The sequence below is a fragment of the Nipponia nippon genome, unplaced genomic scaffold (genome assembly GCF_047370975.1).
Source record: "Nipponia nippon isolate SJK-2023a ecotype South Korea unplaced genomic scaffold, ASM4737097v1 scaffold_3, whole genome shotgun sequence".
NCBI classification, from domain to species: domain Eukaryota; kingdom Metazoa; phylum Chordata; class Aves; order Pelecaniformes; family Threskiornithidae; genus Nipponia; species Nipponia nippon.
Genome location: NW_028262347.1, coordinates 43,801,158 through 43,823,867, shown reverse-complemented (window position 1 = coordinate 43,823,867; position 22,710 = coordinate 43,801,158). Strand labels below are relative to the sequence as shown.

Here is a 22,710-nt window from a genome sequence, read left to right as displayed (position 1 = left end):
GCACTTAAAGGCAGGCAGATGGAGAGGCCCAGGAGGGCTGCTCAGCAGGACAGCGTAGAAGTGAGTCGTGCTTGCACAGACTGGATGTCCGTGTCTGACAGCTCGACTCTGTCCTTCCAGAAAGGGGGACCTAAGCTAATGAAAACTGCTGCCAGCAACAGCCTACACAAACCCATTTGGCTGCCAAACGGCAGCAACATCAGGCTGTGAAGTTGTTTTTCCCTGTTGTTGCCAGACTTATGAAGGAACTGTCACTTTGATGACTTTTTTTAATCTTTTTTTTTTTTAAATTTTTTATAATGACAAATTAGCAAATATGTATTTTTTTAATTTTCCATGACAGACGTACAGCAGCACCAGAGCCAATGACATGTAGAGCTCTGCATCTGCATTTTTATTTTACAGAGGAAACATCTCAGACAAAAATAATTATCAGTGAATACATGTTTTCCTGTTAGTAACTAGGTTGGCAGTGGTTTTGTTTTCTATGACAAGCCTTTGTGAACAGGCAGGAGAGACAGCTGTGCTCAGAATTGTGCACCTGTAGCTTAAGTCCTCTCTCTCTTCCAGCTGATTGGGGGGTAAAAAGATTTAAACAAGAAAAAAAAAATCTTGGCAAGGTTTTTAATTATGTAGAAAAATAATAGAAACATTTAACATGCTGAGCACCATCTTGCAGCTTATTAGAAAGAGTTATCAGCTTGAAAGCAATTTAGAGGCAGACACCTTATACAGTACAGTCACTGACAACAAGCAATCATACTGCCTCAGATTGAGAAATCATAGAAGTGAAGAAAATCACTGGAGAAGTGAAGCCAGCTAGAGCCAGGGTGGGGAAGGAGGAGAGTCCAAGATGATTTATAACGCTCTTAACCAAAAATTTAACATCTGCCTTCAGCTGTAAGATGCTCTAATGCAAATGGCATAGGTTGCTAGCCTACATTCTTGTAGCCTATCTATACAGACAACTGTCAGTACGGCCTCTCTTACTGACGACCCTGAAGGTTTACAGTATCCAAAGAGGCACAAATGTGCCTCTGTGGACGTAACTTTATGTTGGTCAGTATGACTGTGATGTGACTGATGTGAGATGCACATTAGTTTTTCTCCAGAAATTCTATTTTTGTTTTATTTTGAAAGAAATGTGTGTTAAAAATTATCCTTCCCCTTTATAGGGCCCCAGTAAAAGTATCTGCAGTCTTAGATTTCTTGGGGAATAGGTAGCCTATTGAAAACAAAATTTCTCCTGCTTCAATTGGTAAGCTGCTGTCCTACAGAGTTTTCTTTATGTCTCCCAAGAAATCAGCTAATACTTTTAGTTTCTGGACTACACCAGCTTGGTTTTTCTTAGGACTGCCTAAAATCTGAGCTTTCTGCACACTCAATATCACACAAGGCTCTTACACTTTTTCCGTGTGGTGCTCACATATGTCCCCTAAGTCAGCTGTGAGCCAGCCTTGAGCAGTACAAAGGCCAGGTGACTGTGCTAGTGGGGTGTTGCCACCAGGCTCACACAGCCCACCCAGCAGCAGTGCTCTTGGCTTTTTCTTTGGTGCAGCCGCTTTGCGAGAAAGGTTGGCAACGTGCCATGGCCCCAGATGAAGAGCATGCGCTGCCCTTATCGTTAGCCCACGTGCTGACTATGCAGCTTCTCAGACACGTGCAGTTCCAATGTCTACAACTGTTCAAGACTCCACAACACCCAAACCGGTGAAACCTATTGCAAAATTATAGCTGTTGCTCATACCAGCTCGGCAAGTCAGGATGCAACGAGTTAGTTTTGATGCAGCAGAGCTTCATGATACTCAGGTAATGCAAATTGTCACTAATAGGCACAGTGGTACCCTCCAGTCCTGTGTGTAATGAGGGATGAATAAATGCTTTTATGTACATAATAGAATTTTAAACTGTTACTTCCCACCACTGGAGCTTTTCTGAGCAGCAGCGCTGGAAAATCTTTACAGTGGAATCACACCTCCACGAGTTACTTTCAGCTGTGGCCGCTGCATAGCTGCGCACCATCTGTCACGAAGGCGGTAGGGAGGAGCGTTGGAATAGCAGCCCAGACTCATTCGGGAAACATTGGCAATGGCTATGTGAGAGAGGGACCAGGAGCTTCACGAGGGAGGTGACAGCTTCCTATTGTAGCCTCCTGAGAAATGAGAGGCAGAGCCATTGCACAAAACAGATCTGGGCTCTGAAGGAGCTAAAACAGCAGGCAGCACAGCTAGCAAGAAGTTGTTGCAGGCAATTCTCTGCACTTGTTGTATGAGACCCTTAATCTGCTCTTGCTAGTGGAGGCAGAGCCTATGCCTTGCAGTGCTTTTTCCGCCCATGCTTTCATGTGCTCCCATTAAGAAAAATGCCAATATGTATTTTCGCACAGAGCATGTTTGTGAGCAACAGTAACACGCTCAACTGCTTTTATTGTTAATAGAACATGGGAGAAACCAAATATGCATCAAAAAGATAAATGGGAAGGATTTGTGATAGCTTTAAGCTCTATCTACTCTGCAATCAAAGGAAAGAAACTGTGAGTTTACAGTGAATGTCTCCATTTAATATACTTTAGAAAGCTGAGTTTGAATCTCACGTGCTGTGGGGTATGTGCACCAGGCTTCATTATGTATGCAATGCAAAATTAGCAGCAGTTACTTAGTGCCCAGCAGGGCATTTGACAGCTGTTTGAACCAGAAGCTGATCATCAAGTTTAGAGAGTTGGCTAGAAAAGAGGGAAGAGCGGGAAAATCCTATAGGGTCACAGTGCAAGCAGAAGGCTTAGTTCAGAGCCTTATGAAATCAGAGAGAAACTTTCCATTAATTTCACAGTGAGTTGTGTAGACCTTTAGTAAAGAATCATATGAGCTGAGTAGGCACTGAGAAGGAGAGAAAAATGGGCATGAACACTACAGGACTGGACAAAGGTCTTCTTTCAATAAAGAAAGGAATCAGCTGGAGAGGCTTTGGAGTTTTGTAGGGATTGGAGGAACAGCTGGAATCCTTTCAAGATTCACCAGAGGCTGGTAACTTTACAAATAGGATTGATCTTGCAAAACTTTAGTGAAAGATAAAAAATGTACTGGCCAGTCAGAGATTGTTGTCTAGGTTTTATCTATAGTCAGTGGAGAGACAGGAGCAGCCACAAAGCAATTCACTCTGTCTACTTCTTTCTGCTGACAGCAAAGGAAGACGAGATGACTATCTTGCACTGCACCAAGCAACTCTTAAAGGACTAAATTTACGTACAAAGAATGCAACTCTCAGTTGTTATTAAGCAGAGTCACTTGAAAACATGTTTTGAAGAACCCAAAAGATAATCTAGGCTCTACTTCTTGGAACCTGTTGAACATTGCCTCTTTACAGATTGAGTTGTGATTTTGTAATTGTATCTCTTAGAGAACAGTTTACTTAAAAGAACAAAATTACATTCAACTGCACTTTTATTAAATAAAAGAAAAGCCATTTTCTGCAAAAGTGCCTATTTAGAAAACACTGACGCTGTAATCGTCATTGTTTATTCTGGCTGTGCAGAGCTTGCACAGGTGGAGGCTTCCAAATGCTGATAGCTGTGACTAGAATTGTTGAACACCTCAATCTAGGAAGTCCTCATACCTTGTCCCTTTGTACTGCTCTGAGAAGATGTAGTAGGAAAAAAATCTCATAAGTGTAAAGCAAGGCCTTCGGCTGGGCATTTGGGGTGGGGGTGGTGGAAACTACCTATAAGAAGAGGTAAGCAATGAAAGAGATGGCTTAGGGGGGTTATAGAGCTGTCAGCATTGGAGAGTTTTAGAAATTACATGTTATATGCAGCTGATCCTAACTTTGGAGAGACGGATGGATCTTTAAGGATCACGTATCTTCCATCAGGAAGAGGCACTTTGAACTCAGAATACTGACATGGCTTAGAGAAATACAGCCTTGATTAATTTCCCAAATATCAGCTAAATGAATATTAGATAATTGAGTATACAGGTAAACCATCATGCTGTATTCCATACAGCACTTGTGTTATATCTAGAATTAAGCCACAATTAGTCTTGGATAAACTAAGATTTACCTCATCTATACAGTTTGAGAGATCTCTGCCACACTGAGCAGATGGTTACCTGAGTAGCCTTTGCTCAACCAGCTCAGTTTCTCCTGTATCTCAACACTTCCTTAAGAACCACAACTGGTTTTTAATGTCACAAGAACACATATATAAATGGGTTTGTTATTTTTCTACTTAGAGACCAATAAAACAACGGAAAAATCATTAATCTTGGCCAAAAATTCTGTCAGCAAAAATGATATATGCATTGATAAATATTTGATACTTATACTTCTTTCAGATGATCTTCTAAGTATCTTCTTGAATTTCTGGTCTTGAATATGCAGGACATATTGCAACATCTTGTTATTAAAAAAACCTGTAACAGACATCAGTGCAATATGAAAAAAATGAGTGTGTCGTGTTAAAAGAGCTTTGCCAGTTTATATAAATGGGCAAAAAATGGAAAATATTACTTAAATGTAAAAAAGAGAACAGTGGTGTAGATATGTTTAAAAAAATTATATGGAGTTGAAATGCCTGGTAAGGCTAAATGCAGAGTGGTTAAGCATTCCTGCTAACATCAAGCAAAATATGTCTGTAGAAATGAGGGAAGGAAAAGGTTAGGAATTAAAAAAATCTCATAAAATAGAAGCTGTTTCCACATGATATGATGATACAAGGCTCTGTGAGATATAAGGCTCTGTGATAATCCTTGAGGAGCGATTCCATTTAATCTTACTTTATGCCCCTTTATTTATATATTTTCTTCCTTCACCTGCTTGTAACAAACATTAATACTGATAAAAAACTGTTTTCATGATGCAGTGGATCATGATCAGTAAAAAGAACACTGTTAATAAAGTTCCATAATTGAAATGGCTTCTAGCAGACAGTACACTTTCTTCATTTTCCCACGTGAGCTGTAGCATAGACTATACTTCTGAAATTCAAAGGTGTTGATGCAGTGTATCTTCTTTACGCCTCTTGCTAAACATATAGTCACTGGAATGATAAGGCACACTTAAAGATAACATCTTCCAAGACAGATAAAATGCTACATAAAAAGCAACTTCAGAATTCTGAAGACAAAATTTGACACAAAGAATGAAAATGAAGAAATCAGCTTTCATTTTACCACTGGATCTATTTTGGAAAAAAGTCACATTTTTTCACTAACATAATAAATCTTCATGCAAGTACTTTAGTGTGACCATCAGAAAATTGAGAGTAAATGTATCTGCTATACTGAAAAATCAAGAGCTAACTGGACTGAGCTATTGGAAAAGTGAACAACTGCCCGTTTCTGAACGTTGTGCCTACAGGTCTCGTCTCACTCTGCTTGCAGTGCTGGATCTTCATTCTGTTTATTCCAGACAGCTGAGGCCAAAACTCAAGCTTGCAAAGTGCTTCAGGCAGTTGAATGTAGTTTGCAGATATTACTAGGGAACGGAAAAACGATGCTTGCCACAAAACCAGTGCTGTGTTGTGCAACACAGATTCTAACAGAGATGAAGAGATTCACAAACAACTACCTCTTTTGAAACATGTAATTTATTTTCCTTCTTTATTCTGCAGTTTAATCACTGAGTCAAGAATCAAATCATACTAATGGTGATATCTTTACAAGTTGAAAAATTGGACTTAAAGATAGCTGGTTTTCCTTAGAAGCATAATACAAACTTATACACTCCTACTCAAAGATATAAAACAATGTAAAGCTTTTTCTGAACGTGGTTTTGTTGTATAGATCATGCATTATCATTTAATCATTAAATAAAGCAGTCTAAGGCATTGTTGGAAAACTTTGTTAAAGAATTTTATAAATTTATTTCTCTTGCTAAAATATAAATTTGGTGGAAATTGTACCTGGTAGTAGAATTTGATGGTGATATTTCTAGCCACTGATTTTTGATAAAAATAACTCCTGAATCCTACCAGTCCTACATACAAGCTTTTCATATATCTGCATAGATAAACAAGATACTGACACAAACAGGTTGAGCCTGAATGTTTTTAGGCCAGGATTTACACCTCCAAGGCAGGTGGTGACCTCATCTTGAACCATGCAGGACCATAAGTGAGGTAAGAGTCCACAGGTTATCCTCCAGATAGAATTTTTGGTAAGTTAAGACACATCATAGCACAGAAACAAGGGTGAAGTGTGCTAAAACCACAGGAATTAAATTGGTCTGCTTTCTTCTTCTTAAAAATCTTTATGTAAAAGGTCTGGTAGATAACGTGGCTACTTTAACAGTGATACAGACCTCTCCCTCCAGGGAAATACTGATCTTTGGGTACGGCCAGATGAATGTGTTACCACAGGATGCATTAAGGAGTTAACTTGCAACACAGTAAAAATATTCATGATCTACAGTAAAACTTGCTCTATGGTAATTTATCATAAATTTTTCTCCTTCACTACCAGTTAAGAGCTCTTTGGTCAGCCAGGAGTTTCAGTGTGTAAACTGGCAATTACCGAGACGCCGGTCTCATAACGTGTGTTTAAATCAGCTTAGTCCGCAGAGGCTTGTTTCTGTGTGTGTGTGCCAGGCACTTACCGGATGCTGTTTAAGCGCTAAAGAGAGTCGCACACATGATATGTGGGACAGCGATCTGCTTGCTATTTATATTTCAAATTGAGTCAGGCTAAATGGATTTTTGAAAGCCTCTTAAGGAAGATTTAAAGGAAGAAACAAAATCCAAGAATAGAATAAACAATGGGAAAGATTGGGTTTTTTCCCCTGAATAGTTACGTGCCTCAGTTTACCTATTTGATATTGCATTGGGCAGCAGAGCAAACTTTAAAGATGACAAAGAGGAAGGGAAGGGAAACGATCTTTACTTGGGAGATGCTCACTTTCAGCCAGGCTAACATGGTTATTTTGCCTGAGGCCTATGCCTCAGGGTTTCCAGCAGTATAAACTTGAAAGAAAGATGCTAACTAGCAACAGAAACTGTAAGTGAATTTTTAACAAAGGGCTATCACCTAAACACTATAGGAATAGTCTTGTGACCCCACATCAGAAACAAGGGGATCTGAATTGTACTAAACTTACCAAAAAACATGCAAGGGTAGAAGGTCCATAAATTTGCATGGTCAAGGATAGCATACACTTCTCCAGCTACTGAAATTCTTTTGACTGTCATATCTTCCTTTTGACAAAGCTGAACAGTGTACATTTTCTGGTCATCAGGTAAATTACTCCTGTTTATGAGAAAGCAAAGTGATGGACAGCAGGGCTGAAACCTTAGTACAGCATCAGCTCCATTTGTCATGAGAAAGGATGCACTGAGAGTCTGCAGGAGAGCAAGATGTAGCAAACTATCTTCCCTTGAAAAGGGCAAATACTCACCCCAAGACTTTAAATCTTTAACATGGCCAGCTAACTACTAATCATCTGAGGCTTGTTTAAAAGATGCACTGGTTGTCAATTTGAAGCATAAGCTACTGACATGCAAATGTTTTCACAACCTGAGGCTTTATTTTCTAACTGCTTAAATAAATATCGAAGCAGCATCTCTTGAAAACCTCTTCTTGAAAAGAATGCTGAGAAGGAAAGTAACTTCATTTACAACTATGATTGCTTGATATTGTCAAGAATACTGCATGCTGTATCTGAGACTTTCTTATACTTTATATCAAATAAGGTTAAATGCATTCTTATTAAAATCTAACTGTGTAATATTTAGTATATCTTGAACATCATTCCATTTTTACCTATATTATTGCTTTAAGTAAATATATTTAAGTATCATTGTGAAGCAATTTCTGTGAGACGTAAAAGAGAAAATTACACTCAAGTAATTGACATTAAAGTACCTGAACACTCAGGAGAAATTCCCTAAAAATAAACATATATCACAAGGCCACAATACCTTATCAATGAGATATAGCATTGCTGTTCCTTTATTGTCTTTCTGAGTGCATATAACATTCAATTGCCAGGTTGGAAATTATCTTTTTTCATTACTTATTCCAGAAGAGTGTCTATAAGCTTTGCTATAATCGTTGATTCCTCTGTGTCAATTCTGTTTCTTAAAGAGATTCAAGTTGCCTCAGAACACTTAGCTTATTTATATGATGCTTAAATCTCATCCACCCACAAGTCACCTTTTTTCCTAAATCCTTAAGCAAGCGTGATTTTGAAGGGGTTTTTTTCCACTGCTCTTTTTACAGAAGTGGGCAATATGCATTTAACATTATCGTCACTCAGTCTCGGGTTCGCTGAAGCAGAGCTTCTGCCTGCTGAAGCATACACAACCTTTAGACTTCATCTACCAACTTTTGGAGACTGTTAAAGAGCCACCCTACTTAGCAACAATTTTGCTTAACATCTCACATTCTTCCTCATTTCTTTCCCTGCCACTCCTGATGCTGAATTTCATGAAAATAGTTCTGTGTATCAGTATTTGAGATGGAATTATGACCACATAACCAGCTTTATGGCTTCAGATAGAAAAGAAGTAGGTGGCAACTTGCTTTCTTTTGTTAGGAAGGAATGAAAGTGTTGTGCATATTGTTCAACCAGAGGCACTTATGAATATAATGTTAATTTAAAATAAAAATAAAATCATCACCCAGCCATTTTACAAGATATACTGAAAGCACAGCATTTCTACTGATAGCTTAGGATTAAATTTTTGAGTCACATCCCCTGTGATCTAAAAAACTCATTAAGCAACCACTGAAACCAATGATCTGGCTTCCTACAGGTCAATGTCCTGTGGTTGATCATCTTTGGTGTGTTAGAAGGTATATGTGTTAGAAGCATATGGAAGACATTTCTAAGACATTTCTCCAATGTGAATTCTCCATTGCTTGGTGAGCTAACACCAGCTTTTTCTTCACTGGAGCTACTGCAAAGGTGTCACGGCTGCATAAGACTTGACAATGTTAAGTAACCCTGAGACCTGTAGTTTTCTGCCAAATATGGTTGAAACTGGCCAACAGAAAAAAAAAAAAAAGGCTGAGATTTCTTTGTAGTGGGAGAGTAAGCATGAAAGACAAAGCACGGGACCACACACAGTTTTCCAAAGAAAATTTGATTTAACTCTCCTTCCCCCCATCCACCCACTAATGGCTTAAACTCTGTCCTGGCCAAACGCTATTACAGTTAATGTCACTGATTTTAGAGCTGTTAATGGGCATGAAGATTACAGCTCCTTTCTCCTTATACCGTTTGATTTCCATTAGCACACTTTATCATCAGGCTGTACCTAACAGAAGGTGCTGAAATCTCTGACAGTAATTCCTCATAATTTTGGCTCATGTGGAAATAAGAATGTAACTCCCAGGTGAAGCAGTATATCCATTTTCCCATGCATCCTGTTAAACATGGCATTAATTTTCAGTTGGCCTAAATACTGTCCCCCTTCAACTAAAACGCAATTATTTGCAAGTATGCTTGGCAAGTAAGTGCTGCGGACTTTTCTATTTATTTCACTACATGGAATGTACTTCATCTTCACCTGCTTATATTAAAATATAATCTAACAATATATTTCCAGCTCTCAAACTGACATTTCATTAATTTTCATAGACATCTGAGCATATTTTAAATGCTAACTTTGTGCATAGTGAGTAGGATTTTTCAACTTCTCCGTAATTTTTTTTTTTTAATTTGTAGCTTTCCTCTATTAGGGCATGTAATGTCATGGGGAGCTGCACTGCTGGAACATCTTTAATTGTGAAGCACTACTGTTCATATCTTGTGATCTCTGCTGATAGTACACAACACACAAAGTATGTTACCCCCTTGCCATGGATGAAAACTTACATTTCTCCCAACAAGTACAGACCATATTTTTAAATAAGTCAGTAATGAAATGACATGGGCAAGGATTAGGGTCTCAGGACTCAAAAATGGGGGGAGAAAGACTCCTACAAATGTACCTACCCAGACCTCAGGCAAGAAAACCCCAACCCTTGTGCAAGGTCCTTTGCAGGCAGCAGGGTGGAAACAGGATGAGGGGACAGAGGGAGACCCAGCGAGCAGCACCAGGCCAGAGGCCAGACAGCCCAGAGGGGACAGCGGGGCTGAAACCCCTGTGCTGGAGCTCTCTTTGCTTGCTGCATCGAGTGCTGCTCTGGCCTGGCACAAACAGGCCGGTCTCGCACCTGATCCAAAAGAAGGATCTGCCGAAGCAATCAGTTGTGGCTGCTGAGGTGGCCCCAGCTGTGGGTTGGGTCACACCTGAGCAGCTCAGCTTAGCAGCTCTGCCTTCCCATGGCCATGCGAAAAGCTCCAGAAGTGCCTTGTAAAGTGGCAGCCGTTTCTGTTAGAAAGAATAAATTCCCTGATGGCAGTAGATACTAGAAGGGATTAGGTGTCTCCTGGTACCACATGTCTCACTGTACCACCATCCACATTCCCAGACTGGAGGCCAGGGTTTGTGCAGACACTGAGCGCATTTTGCAGGGGGATGTATTGGCCACATTCTGATGGTGTCCTCCTTGCTGTCAGGTACAACTGAAGCCACCCAGTCAACATCATGTCCAATTTGCGGGGAGGGAAAGGTGTGACTTGGTGTTAGGATGCTACAGTGGAGGCAATAAGACTGAGGCCGTTTGCAGAAAATGACATATTTGTGGAAAGGCTTGGAAGGAAGTATTTAGAGAGATGGATCAGCCAGGAGCAGCCTACTTGAGCTGCTAAATGAGAGCCCAGAGGGAGCAGCTGGACCCAGAGTGGAGCAGGGATTTTCCTTCCCCTGTGTCTCATTATTGCTCCACTGGGAGTTGCATAGTCCATCCAGCACCGTGGGTTTTAGTTTAAAAGGTGACTCAGCAGGAAAAGTGGTGTTTGAGAATCTATGATTCTTGGCTGTAATAGATCTTATATAAAAACATCATCAGCAAAAATCCCAGCATTTCTCTGATATATTCCTGTCATTCTCTATTTAAAACTCTAAATTAGTGTTTCTAAAATTCAATAGCAATGTTTTGGCAAAGATGCAATGTGAGAATGACAGTTTTCCAAAACTGATCTTATGCCGTATGCCTATTAAATTGAGGTGCTGTGCTCTATGATGGATCTCCTTAGTACTTACTATACCCATTAAGTCAAGGGAACAAAAAAATCAAGCTTACAATTAAATCTTGATATTTCCTCTGAATATAGCACATTTTTGTGTGTGTTTATTATCAGTCTTTAACTCACTCATTCAAAGTTTGTTTCTGTAACAAATTAAGAATGAAAATACTTTCAACTATATCATGCATCAGAAATTCATTGACTAAGTAATTATAAGTTTGTTATGAAACAGCCCTTATGGGACCTCAGCATGGATTTCCTAGAAGTAGACAGCCTCAGTCAGTAAAGGAAAATAGACATTTCATCCCAAGATTTTCAAACTAAGATAGCAAGCAGAAGAAATGGTCAAAATATTCTGACACATTTACAGAATACTAGAGGAATATCTACCTTATTTAAAAAAAAAAAAAGCCATAAATTGATTAAAGTAGGTTATCTTCCCACATCACTATTTTTTCAAAGTCATCTCAAAAGAAAAAAAAAAAGCCAAGTTAGGGATTAATTGTAAAATAAATCTCTTTTTTTAAAGATAAAATAAATGTTGTTAAGAGCTTCAGCACCTGCATTCCTCTCCTGTTTGACTGCTGCTTTTCATGACATATTTTACAAAGAACTTTTAAGCACATATATTTTCAAGGACAGTAAAAGTACTTAAGTGATGTAAAGATCCATAAACATAAATCCAGCATTGTCTACCACTAAACACACATATTTCTACTTAGTACACCTAAAAAGTAACCTTACCTGTTTCAGTCAGGGAAATTTGCAGTACATTTTTCTCTATTGAGATCAATCAGAGATGTGAATACAAACTAGCACATGCATGGCTGGAAGTTCTGGGTGAAATGTCTTGAAACGGGCATTTTTTTCTGCCCCTTTCACTTTGATTCCATTATAAAAGCGGTAATAAACCTATCTAACCTTAAACAAGCCCAAAGTAAATTTTAACATTTTCTTCTTGTGTGCTCCTTCACTGGACTGACATACAGCTCTCCAGAGGTGAGTCAACTGATCCGAAAGGCTTCCTTCTCACGCTGACGTAAGGAGTGTCACCAGCCTCATGGCCACAGTCTCTCACAGTCACCCTCAGTGGACTGGCATATGCTCCAAAGAGGACGATGCACGACTGTGCTCCGACATCCTTAGACTGCAGATTTCTCAGGGTCAGTTTGGTCCTTGGGTCATCAAAATCCACATATTTTAAAATCCTTCCATATGTTTAGGGAACTTTGAAGATAGGCACACGATCCTGCTCATGCCTTTCTAGTCTGCTGCAACATGAAGCAAAATGGGTCAGCACAAACCACAACAGGCAACAGCTGGGACAAAGGGGATGCATGTGGACTCACTGGATGGACATATTCCTCCTGGAAAGGAGCATGAACCTCCACTAGTGATGGATGTAACTCTTTAGATCTTTCCAGAAGAAGCATTCCTCTCATCCTGTCCTACCTAAAGATAGTAAAAACAAAAAACAGTAGGAACATAAATACAAGTTGCTGCTCTCATTTCTGTTGACAGGAAGAAAAAGAGTTACTTAATGTTGTTTTTTCTTTGCAAATCATGACTAGCTCACAGACTTGAAGAAGAAGTGAAAACTGGTTTACTATGAAAGCAAAATATGGTTGCAGTACTGCTCTGCCCACCTACACAATGACAAGAACAGGACAAAGCTGCAAATCTATTCCCAAGGCAAAGTGGATTCTAAGTAAGAGGGGGTGGGAATAAACAAAAAAAATCTTAATAGGAAGCCGTAAGATACATATGGCTTAAACTATAGCTCCTGATGAAGATACTGGCAGTACAAAAACATTTAATGGCATTGCATTGTCTGAAATCCTTGCAATCCTTGCAATACTCAGCATTGAATTTAAATCTCAGAAAATACATTAAGAATGATTGTGTACTAGCCAGAAAAAGCAAACTGTTCCTTCCTGGCTCTTGATGAATCATGTGAATGATGCGGTAGAACAGATAGTGCACTAATGATCAATACTTTATGGAAGGCTGCCTTGAGCCGACAACTGTACTCCATAATGTGTGTATTACCATTCAGAAGATTTTGGGAGAATGCAAGGGGTCTTTAAAAAAAACAATCCCCAAACTTTACAGTGAGCAAAAGCAGATATTTCTCACCTCATCTCCAAACAGCTGTGATTCTCAATCAGAGTCTCACAAAACCAGAAGTCAAACCAGAAGAAATAGGAGGAAGTAATCACATCCATGAGGAAAAATGCAGGTTAAAATCTAAGGAGATGAGGGTCCAAATAAACTCACATAATGAAATCACATGGGTGTTTTGCAAGTGAACTTCATGAATGGTAATGAAGTCAGAGCAGTTATGCCAAAATATAGCTGATTTATCAAAGTAATATACAAAAAATTAAATACATTGTAGTATTAGCAATTCTGTATAGCATAACAGAGGACATAATACATAATGGTGTACACTGTATGGCTGTCAACATACTGCTGAGATTTGGCTCTGTATACTCGGGGCTACTTTTGTATATCTCAGCAATGATTTTTTTTAAACACATAATCTGAAATTTTACATTATCACTTCCAAGAATATTTTATGGAGATTTCTGCTCACCAACTAGGATTAGCTGCTGCCTAGCAGGGTGAGAATAATTCAAATTGCATTCATTGCTGCTGTAATTATTTTAAGTGACTTCTAATCAGGATTTAAGGACCATGCCTATACTCTCATTTTTAATTACAAACTGAGGTTTGAAGGACTTTAACTTGACTCAAGTGGCCCTGATGCATGCAGCTCATGACTCATTCATGCTAGCCCACCAATTATTCCAGTGTGGTGAGGGAAGAGAAACCAACCTTTCTTTTTAAAGAGAAATCAGTCACTAAAATACGTCACTCTCGAAACCGCAATATCTTAAAATCTATGTTATATAATGTGATGTTTTTGGAACAAGCCAAAACAACAAATAATTTCAACTAGATCTGCAAGTCAATGCACCTGATAGAGACAAGTTTTCTTTAATGAGAAACGTTCTACTGATTAAGAAACCTCTCTTTAACTGAATTTCCAAAATAGGCTGCCTGGCAGAATTAGTTTTAAATTAAAGCTCTCCAGGAGCCACATGCTATCAATATTGAATTTGGAAGCCATGAGACTGTGAAAGTCACATATTTTCCAAAGAAAGTCTTGGGCAGTGGGTAAGTATAGATGGAAGATGACTGCATTTTAAATACAACATATTTTCCTCTTTTCTGGGTGCAGGCAGCCAGAGCACATCAGGCCTGGGAGAAGGTTTGGTGCCGTGAGGTATGGTCTGAGGGGAGGCAGCACGAGGGCACAGCCGTGCCTCCGGAGCCCCTCTACGGCTGCCACCACTCCAGAGCTCCCGGGCCCTTTGCCCAGACCCTGTGGGGCCACTCTCTCAGTGCTGGCAGAGGTACCCTGCCTGTCTAGGCAGAGCATGAACGCAGCATGTGTCCCACCTATCTGATAGTGTATTCAAGGTGTTTGAAAGCTACCCCAGCTTCTTCCAAAACAAAATTTTGTATTCAAGTCAGCTAATAAAATGTCCTAAGGACCCCTGTTTTTTCTTTTTCCATTCTCCAAATATGCTTTTAACATTATGCTTTTTCTCAGACAGTGATTAATCCAACAAGAAATTCATGAGTTTCGGGGTAAACATGATCAAATCTGTGGAACTGACTCAAAACCGTTACAAAATCAGAGTGATCTTGACTTCCCTCTCACCTCATTAGAAAACAAACTGAATTAGAAAGTCCATATAAAGAAGACAGAGTTGTTCCAGGACTTGTCTCCTTGCCTGTGAGTGATTAATATGTAAAGTCAGCTGAAAAGCATTTTTTTCCTGGCAGGTGAAAACAGAGATACCAGGACCAAATTCATCTCTGGTGACAATTCATTAGGCTCAATAGAGTTACACTAGGACAGCTTTTAACATTGTTTCAGAAACAAAACATAACATAAACCTCTCTGCTTCTCAGTGAATAAATATTGAACAGGTATTTCTGTCTTCATTTACCTAGATTGCTTTAAAGGAAATAATTTACAAAGCTATGAGACAATTTCTGTTTATTCAAACAAACAAGGCTTTTATCCTCACACGTCTGTGTCTTCTAACCTAGAAAATTAATCAGCTGTGTTCTGCTAAAGATAAAGTAGTATGTTTTTAACTATTTAGGTTGAATGCTCTAGCAAAGCATTTCTGAACAGGAGTGTAAAACACTATCCCATTTAACATGATAATCAACAGAAGCATCATTTAGTGTCACTTGCTGTAGGAAGCCACTGGAGTACCTCTCCTCTGCAGGACACAGGGCTGGGGATCAGGACACTGGGCTTATTTTTTCAGTTCTTTGAAGAAGCTCCTCTCACATCCTGATCAGATAAAACTGCTTGAGCTGTTATGAAGCTTAACTAGTAAGAACCTTACTGCGACGGCCCAGTTGTCTGTGAGCAAACACAAAATGTTTAAAAATATTGTTTGGGTGGTGACTGGCATACTTACCACTGCTCTAAAATTAAAAATTCTTGACTATTAATGTGTTTGTGAGTTATGTAGGTTCCCACCGGGTTTGCTTAGCTTTTGTTTGAGACATAGGGAAGACGGAAGTCCTAATAATAGACTCGATGAAAATCCCAGCCCGGCGTCTCAACTGGAGACACACCATGGTGAGCAGTCAAAACTCCATTATTCCCAACAGCACCCAGGGCAGAAGTTCTTTTCAAATGTAACAGAAAAACATCCTCACTAGTTCCATGCTCTTGGGGTGGGGATAACATGGGATTTTCTCTTCTTCTTTCTTTAAAGCAAACAATTCAATAGCGCAAAAAACCCGATAATGCCTACAAGTCTCACTGTGTATAAGCCACCCTTCACCATCCAGACCCTCTAATAATGCACAAAGAATTATGCAGTTTATGTTAATCTACAGTGGGGAATTAGTAAAGGAAAGTTATAGCATTTTACAATTGTACTCTCACTAGTTCACTTTCATTTTCTGAGGGATTCTCTGTATAGACAGACAAAGATTTGGGGGGGCGGTAAATTCACAAAAACCAGTTAAGACTCCCATCAATTCCTATCTGTTATAAGGCATAAACTATTACCTGTAAAGTCCTCCTATCTTTACACATGGATGCAATTAATAGGAAAACTCTCAAGAGATTATTAGAGCCTTTTATTTTAAATGGGCTCTTGCCTGATGGTAAGTATGAGCAGGCAGGGAAGGCCCAGGGCTGATGGGTGGCTGAGAAGGGACTTTTGCTGTATCATTCCCTGGTCTCAGAGGTCACATCGGTGCTCTTTTTATCCTTTTTCTTGTTTCAAGGTGACCATTCACACAGATTGCTACTCACACAGATTACAAAAGAAGAAAACCCTAATGTGGCAAAGGAGAGACAATAAAAAGAGAAGATTTTTTACTGTTTTGTCCATTTAAAGAATATTTTTTCTGTTTTAAATATGCCAGAAAAGTTGAAATGCCAGAATTCCCCTAGTAAAGATGCAGTTATACAAGTGTTCATGCCAATATAATGTCATAGTAGCTCTGTGAAGCACAGCAAGAGTGGTATAAGGAACTTGATAGCAGCACATTTCTGCACTGTGACTTTTCACAGCAGGATTATGTACATATATATACCCTACCAAAATGGCTGCTTTGATAAAATTTACCAAGCCTGAAAACTATAGGGTCTTTAAACCCAAAAGCATCAGTATGTCCCATTTTTGTGGTGTTGTCGGGCTATAGTAGGTCGAGACAAGAGTCCCAAGGATGAAGTAGGGGATGAAAATTTGACAGACAGCTTGGCTGCATTTGTACCAATCTTTTTGGTGTAGTCAGTTTTCTTATTGCCACCACACTAGATTTACATTTTTTAACCTATTACTTTGCTAAGCTGTGGATATTTTCCCCTCATTTTTGAAAATGCTGGTCAAAACTGTGTTCTTATTTATATGCAGCAGCTCCATTGCCCTGCCGGGAAAGTGAGGAAGGCAGCAAGCAAGCTTATTTTTCTACTTAACTTCTAAAAATATTGAGCATTTTTTATGTTCATGTCATTATAAAGCAATAAAAAGGGGCCTCTTAAAAATAAAAAAGAGAAATGAAATTTGAACCTGCTCCCAATTGTGTTAGTTGTAGAATATATGCTTTTATTAGCAGCTGCATCAGGCCCAGAGAGCCAATTTTGATCCTTTCCAGTTCAGTCTGGAATTAGAAGCAGCAACTTTTGTTGTTGTTGTTGTTGCTGCTGGTGGTGGTTGGTTTGTTTTTTTTCCTGGCTGCTCTCACTCAGCTGAACAATTCCCCTTAGCAGTGAGATGAACCTCTCTGAGGTCATACCATCTACCAACCTTCTGGTGCTGAGATACGGCAAGATGAATTTAACTGCATGATGTTATTCTGTTCTGTTTCTTCTATCTTTCAGGGACAGATCCCGGCTCAGAAGGACACTTTAATTCAATTTGGATTCTATACTAGGAACCTTGTATATAGCCCTTCCAGCAGTGTTCCTTTATGAAAGAAGGCTGCACCTCAAAGATAACTGGTTGCCATGCAGAAATCAAGTTATTAAGACAACTTCATATTTTTTCAAAATTCTTTTTGTGTGTATATGTCTCACTTAGTTACTAATGCTGCAGCCAGGAAGCGGGGGAGAAAGTCAGAAATTATTCTTTTTTTTTGTCTGAATATGTATTCCCCTTTTCAGTCATTTGAAAGAGAAAAAATACCCCACAATGTTTATCATCAATTAATTTTTTCCTGAGTTCTACAAACTCTGTAATTTGAAAAAGATACTCTTTCCTGCACCACACCAGTCTCTAGAATTTGTTTTTGAGCACCACTTTCTTTGATGTAAGAATTTTAATGTCTTTGTATACCACTTACTAATCCTTTCTATTTGTATTTCACCACTGTAGTCCTTACTGTCCCAGTCAGACCCCATTCAAACACTGCCCAGTATTTTTTCCTGCTCAAAAAATATACATCTACACCATTAGTTAAACCTAAACATCTCCTAAGACCTGCCTAATTGCAGTCCTAAGATTCCTAGCATCATCAGTAGCCTCCTCCTCTCAGTTTATGAACAGGCACTCTGGGGAAATTCGGAAAGTGAGCTGCTCTAGAGAAACTTCCCCAGTCACAGGGATGGTCCGATTATACACAATTATAAGGAACTGCCACCATTTGAATAACTGATCTGGGAAAAATGCAATTTCTGTATATATTAACTATCCCATGGTGTTTTGGGGCTGTACATTTTTAATTCCAAATCATGGAGTTTGCCTTAATGATGTATTTAAACATAATAAATTCATGGGTGTTCTATATTATGAGTAAATAACATAAACAATACAAAAGCAAAAAGAGCAAAAAATATCTAAAGACTACAGCTGAAAACTATGAGAGAAATATAGAGCAGATATAGTTCAGAAAAATAATACAGCTCAGCTTTTCTGTACAAGTCCTAACGCAGTTTTCCCTTCAGTGCCAAATCCTTCTGGATGATCATCAGCAGAAACATAGTGAAACTCTTCCCCTTTAAGCATTTTCTATTCTCTACATTGTTTCATTCCCCCCAAATCTTACAGATCTGTGTCAATATTCATCGGAATTTATTGACACAGGCTCTGCTAAGTGTTTCCATTTAATTAAATGGTTTGTTTTTTTTCAACACTGATTGACTCAAGTCCCAGCTTCCATTCATCTTCCCTGCTGACCATGACAAAGCTCTCATAAATTTGTCCCACTCACACAAGTGGCAGATCGTTTTTCAACTTCATTTCATGTTATGCTGTGTGAGAGAAGCTTCTTGTTCCCTTGGCCAAGGGCAGCGCTTGTTAAACAACTACGCAGCATTTAAGAACCAAGTGACAGCTTCTCGTTTTGTTAGACCAGGTAGCCTCCAAAATAACTCGATACAGAGCAAAGCCTGAACCAGATTGCCAAATAGAATAGGGTTTTGAAACAATTGCAGAAGTGTGTTTCTCTCTTGCATAAATTTATTTGTTGTTATACAGAAAAGGTTTCTCTTATTTTCAGCTGAAATGCTAAACTAAATATGTAGAGGGTTTACGGACATTTTTCTTCTAGATTGAAAACAAGAAGTGAGCTGTTCAAGGCCACACAATAGACAATTACAAAATGAGTTCTCCGAGAGCTGACTGTCAGCCGAATTCGCTGATAAACACGATTTTACAAAACCATTACCAAACGGTGTTTTGAGGCCTGCAGAACTGAGTGGTCTCACCTATTGTAAACACATTTGCTGCTGGTCTGTTCAGGGGAAACTGTTTCCTCTCCTCCCTTCCAGCTTCAGGAAGCTGAAGAAGAAAAGACAGAGCAGATGTATGTATTCATCCACATGGCAGAGAGAAGTTTGGAGGTAAAGGATAGACAACTGTGTGCCTTGGGATGAAGGAACAGTGAAATCCCATAAATCAGCTTTTTGAGAAGACTATAATAGAGACTTTCTAGAACAGCAAAAGGTATTCTTGCACGTTAGCTTCATCTTCTTAAAACTGCCCTTGTGTAGACAAGTTTTATACTGTCATAAGAGGACAGAACACAGCAGTGGAGATGTGGCTAGGACAATTAGACCCATGATCTGTCACTAGCTAAGTAGTAGATACCTAGTCCTAACTGCATCTAGGATATTTCCTCTTTAATAGAGAAAAGGACAAGAATAAATAGTCTATGCCTATTAAACTAAATACAAGCTATCAAATTTCTAGCTCCAGCTTTTCTGCACAAGTCCTAGAACACTGTTTTCCCCACATTAGCAAATCCTTCTGGATGATCAGCGGCAGAAGACATCGTGAAACACTTTAGCTGTCATTAGATAAGTAGAGGATACCTAGTCCTAACTGTATGTAGGGTATTTCTTTTTTAATAAGGAATAGGACAAGAATAAACAGTCTATGGCTATTACATTAAATGTAAGCTATCAAATTTCACTTTCTGCCTGGGAACTTCCACTCTCCTCACCCCCTGTAAAGCTCTGGACAGCTCTGGGGTAAGCATCCTTTTGGGAAACTATCAGCTCATAGAGAGGCTGAAACAACAGTACTGGTCAGGGTGACATTGAACAGCATCTCTATTTTATTATGCAAAATCAACCTTTTCCTGACAGAATTAAAAAGGGAAAAAGAAATAATTTTCTGTAGCATAGGAGGAATTTATCACTTAGCCAGAATGTTTAACTGAGGTGACAATGAAAACCCATCCAGTTGTTGGAAGTGATATGCTGTTCATACATATATAATTTGATTTTGTTCCATTTTTACCTTTGGGGAAAAAAATATTGGGTAGGGCAGCTTTCAGACAAAGCTGAAGAATGAAATTTGAATGCTTCAGTAAAGCTACAAGCACCTGAAAACAACATCAGAATGATAAGTGTTTTGTAAACTTAACTGGAGTAAGCATTACACACATCACTGCAGTTTGGAAATACATTATTTCTAGAACAGGTAATCGAAGAAATCATGTCAAATTTCACAATGCTAGTAGCAATTATATTTGCCAAGATTATCCCTTGCTACTTACCCTGTTCAGACAGCAACACTTTCTTCCTTCAGGCAACTTCAGGACCATCAGAAGGACTGAGAGTTGTTCACGTGCCAGCAGTACTGCCAGCTGGACTGAAACCTGAATGTGCTGAGTTCACATAGGAAAAAAGGGTCCAGAGAGCTGTGAGAGGGAGACTGAAACTGAAGGGCAGTGTTGTACCTGAACAGGGAGAAAGACAGGAAGACAGACAGAGAGGAAAAGAGCAAGAAGGGAAGGGAAGGGAAGGGAAGGGAAGGGAAGGGAAGGGAAGGGAAGGGAAGGGAAGGGAAGGGAAGGGAAGGGAAGGGAAGGGAAGGGAAGGGAAGGGAAGGGAAGGGAAGGGAAGGGAAGGGAAGGGAAGGGAAGGGAAGGGAAGGGAAGGGAAGGGAAGGGAAGGGAAGGGAAGGGAAGGGAAGGGAAGGGAAGGGAAGGGAAGGGAAGGGAAGGGAAGGGAAGGGAAGGGAAGGGAAGGGAAGGGAAGGGAAGGGAGAAAGTCCAATCATACAACAGATGCTCTCAACTTCATTGCTTAGCTCTAAAGACAATGAATAGGCAAGGACAAATTCTGGGAAGCTTGATTCTCTCTGACTAACCTGTTTTAGGGCAATATTTTGGGAGTAAGGCAATGCATGTTAGCCAAATGAAGATTTTGCTGTATGGCAATGTTCAATGCCCTGAGAAGAAAGTGCATTTGATTTCAGAAGATAAACATTTTCCTTTTTCCTTTCTTCACATCAGCTAGAGTTTAAAAGTTAATCCTTAAGCTTTTTACTAAGTGTTACCTTGTCTACACTGATCAAATGTTTCTCCACTCCCACTGATACAACCATTTTATTAAAGACTGGATGCTTTTCTTCTCTTTACTGGTCAGATAGTATCTCCATAATCCCTAGTACTGTCTGTGTTGTACACAGTCGTGCTGATGGTAGCAGAGCTGACTGACTCTCTGCATCACATGCCTTTTGATCACACAACACAGGAACTTCAAATGTGATGCCAGGAGAAAGGGAAAGAGGCACAGTCCAAATGAAAATTAATTTATCCTGCCCAAGTCCAGTCTTTCCCTGAGGCAGAACAGCAGGGTAATACAGAGACAAGCTAACTCCCTTTCCCAGAACCACACAAAGCACAAATAGAAGAAGCCCTATGAAGTCATACAGTCCTCTGACTTATCACTGTAGAATTGTCTTTTAATGTATATTGTACACTACAGTTTTAACTTATACAACCACTGAAGCAACCAACATTTCCTTTAGGAATTTATTCTACAATCTACTAGGTCTCATTCTGAGGAAATAAAGGGATAATAATTGCAAAAGCTTGCCTTCTGTCAGATTTTAAAAGTCATATATAAAAAGTTACGTACAAAACTACATTATAAGGTCACGGAGTAAAACACTCCAAAGTTTAGAAACGCAGAAATTAATGCTAGAGTACTCAACCTTATGCACATCTACATGATGATATATTCCCCAGTTAAACAATTACATACTCTTTTTTTTTTTCCTGCCTGACCCTGCCTCATTCAGAATGGACAGAGCTCACTTAATGAGCTGACTGTGACTGTTTTGCCTTCTCCTCATTTTTCCGGTTTTGGATTCAGGCACTACACATAAAACAAACTCTTCTGAAGATTAATCTCCTTAAAGGCTTTTCTCTGGTGCTCTTCACAATACCGTTTGGATGTTTCACACACACTATGCTCAAGACAACCTTGGGAACTGCCAGGAGTGGTGTTAATTCCATCTGACAGCCAAAGAGCGCAGGCATGGAGCCCTCCCAATGTTTGAGTGCTCAGTCTGAGCCCCCAGAGCCTAAACGTTCAAAATACTTGGACTTATGCACTACCATATCTACCCCAAGTGCAGCTGCTACTGCATCAGTCACAGTGAAGTGCGTGAAATACTCCTGGCAATCAAAGCACATGTCCCCCGTCAGGCTCTAGAAATCAAGGGGTGCAAGCAATGAGAATCAGTGCAAAGTGCTGGTTTAATGCTGGATAGAGCAACGCCCCAGACTCCGCAGGCTGGTCCCAGTCCATTTACAAGCTTCTACAGCCTCATGTTCCCTGTACAATATCTAAGAGCAAGA

At 39.5% G+C, this 22,710-nt stretch overlaps 1 long non-coding RNA gene across 2 annotated transcripts in view; it reads right to left on the bottom strand.

The window, feature by feature from the left end:
- LOC148054562 (uncharacterized) overlaps positions 1-12,624 on the bottom strand; it is a 30,314-nt gene extending 17,690 nt beyond the window's left edge. Inside the window, exons 1-2 of one of the 2 annotated variants that reach the window (XR_015706844.1) lie at positions 12,417-12,624; positions 11,812-12,335 (exon numbers count right to left, since the gene is read on the bottom strand). This is a non-coding gene — a long non-coding RNA (uncharacterized LOC148054562). Of the gene's footprint in view, positions 1-11,811 lie in introns of both variants that reach the window. The other variant, XR_015706843.1, reaches the window with a different exon arrangement.
- Positions 12,625-22,710: the final 10,086 nt, after the last annotated feature.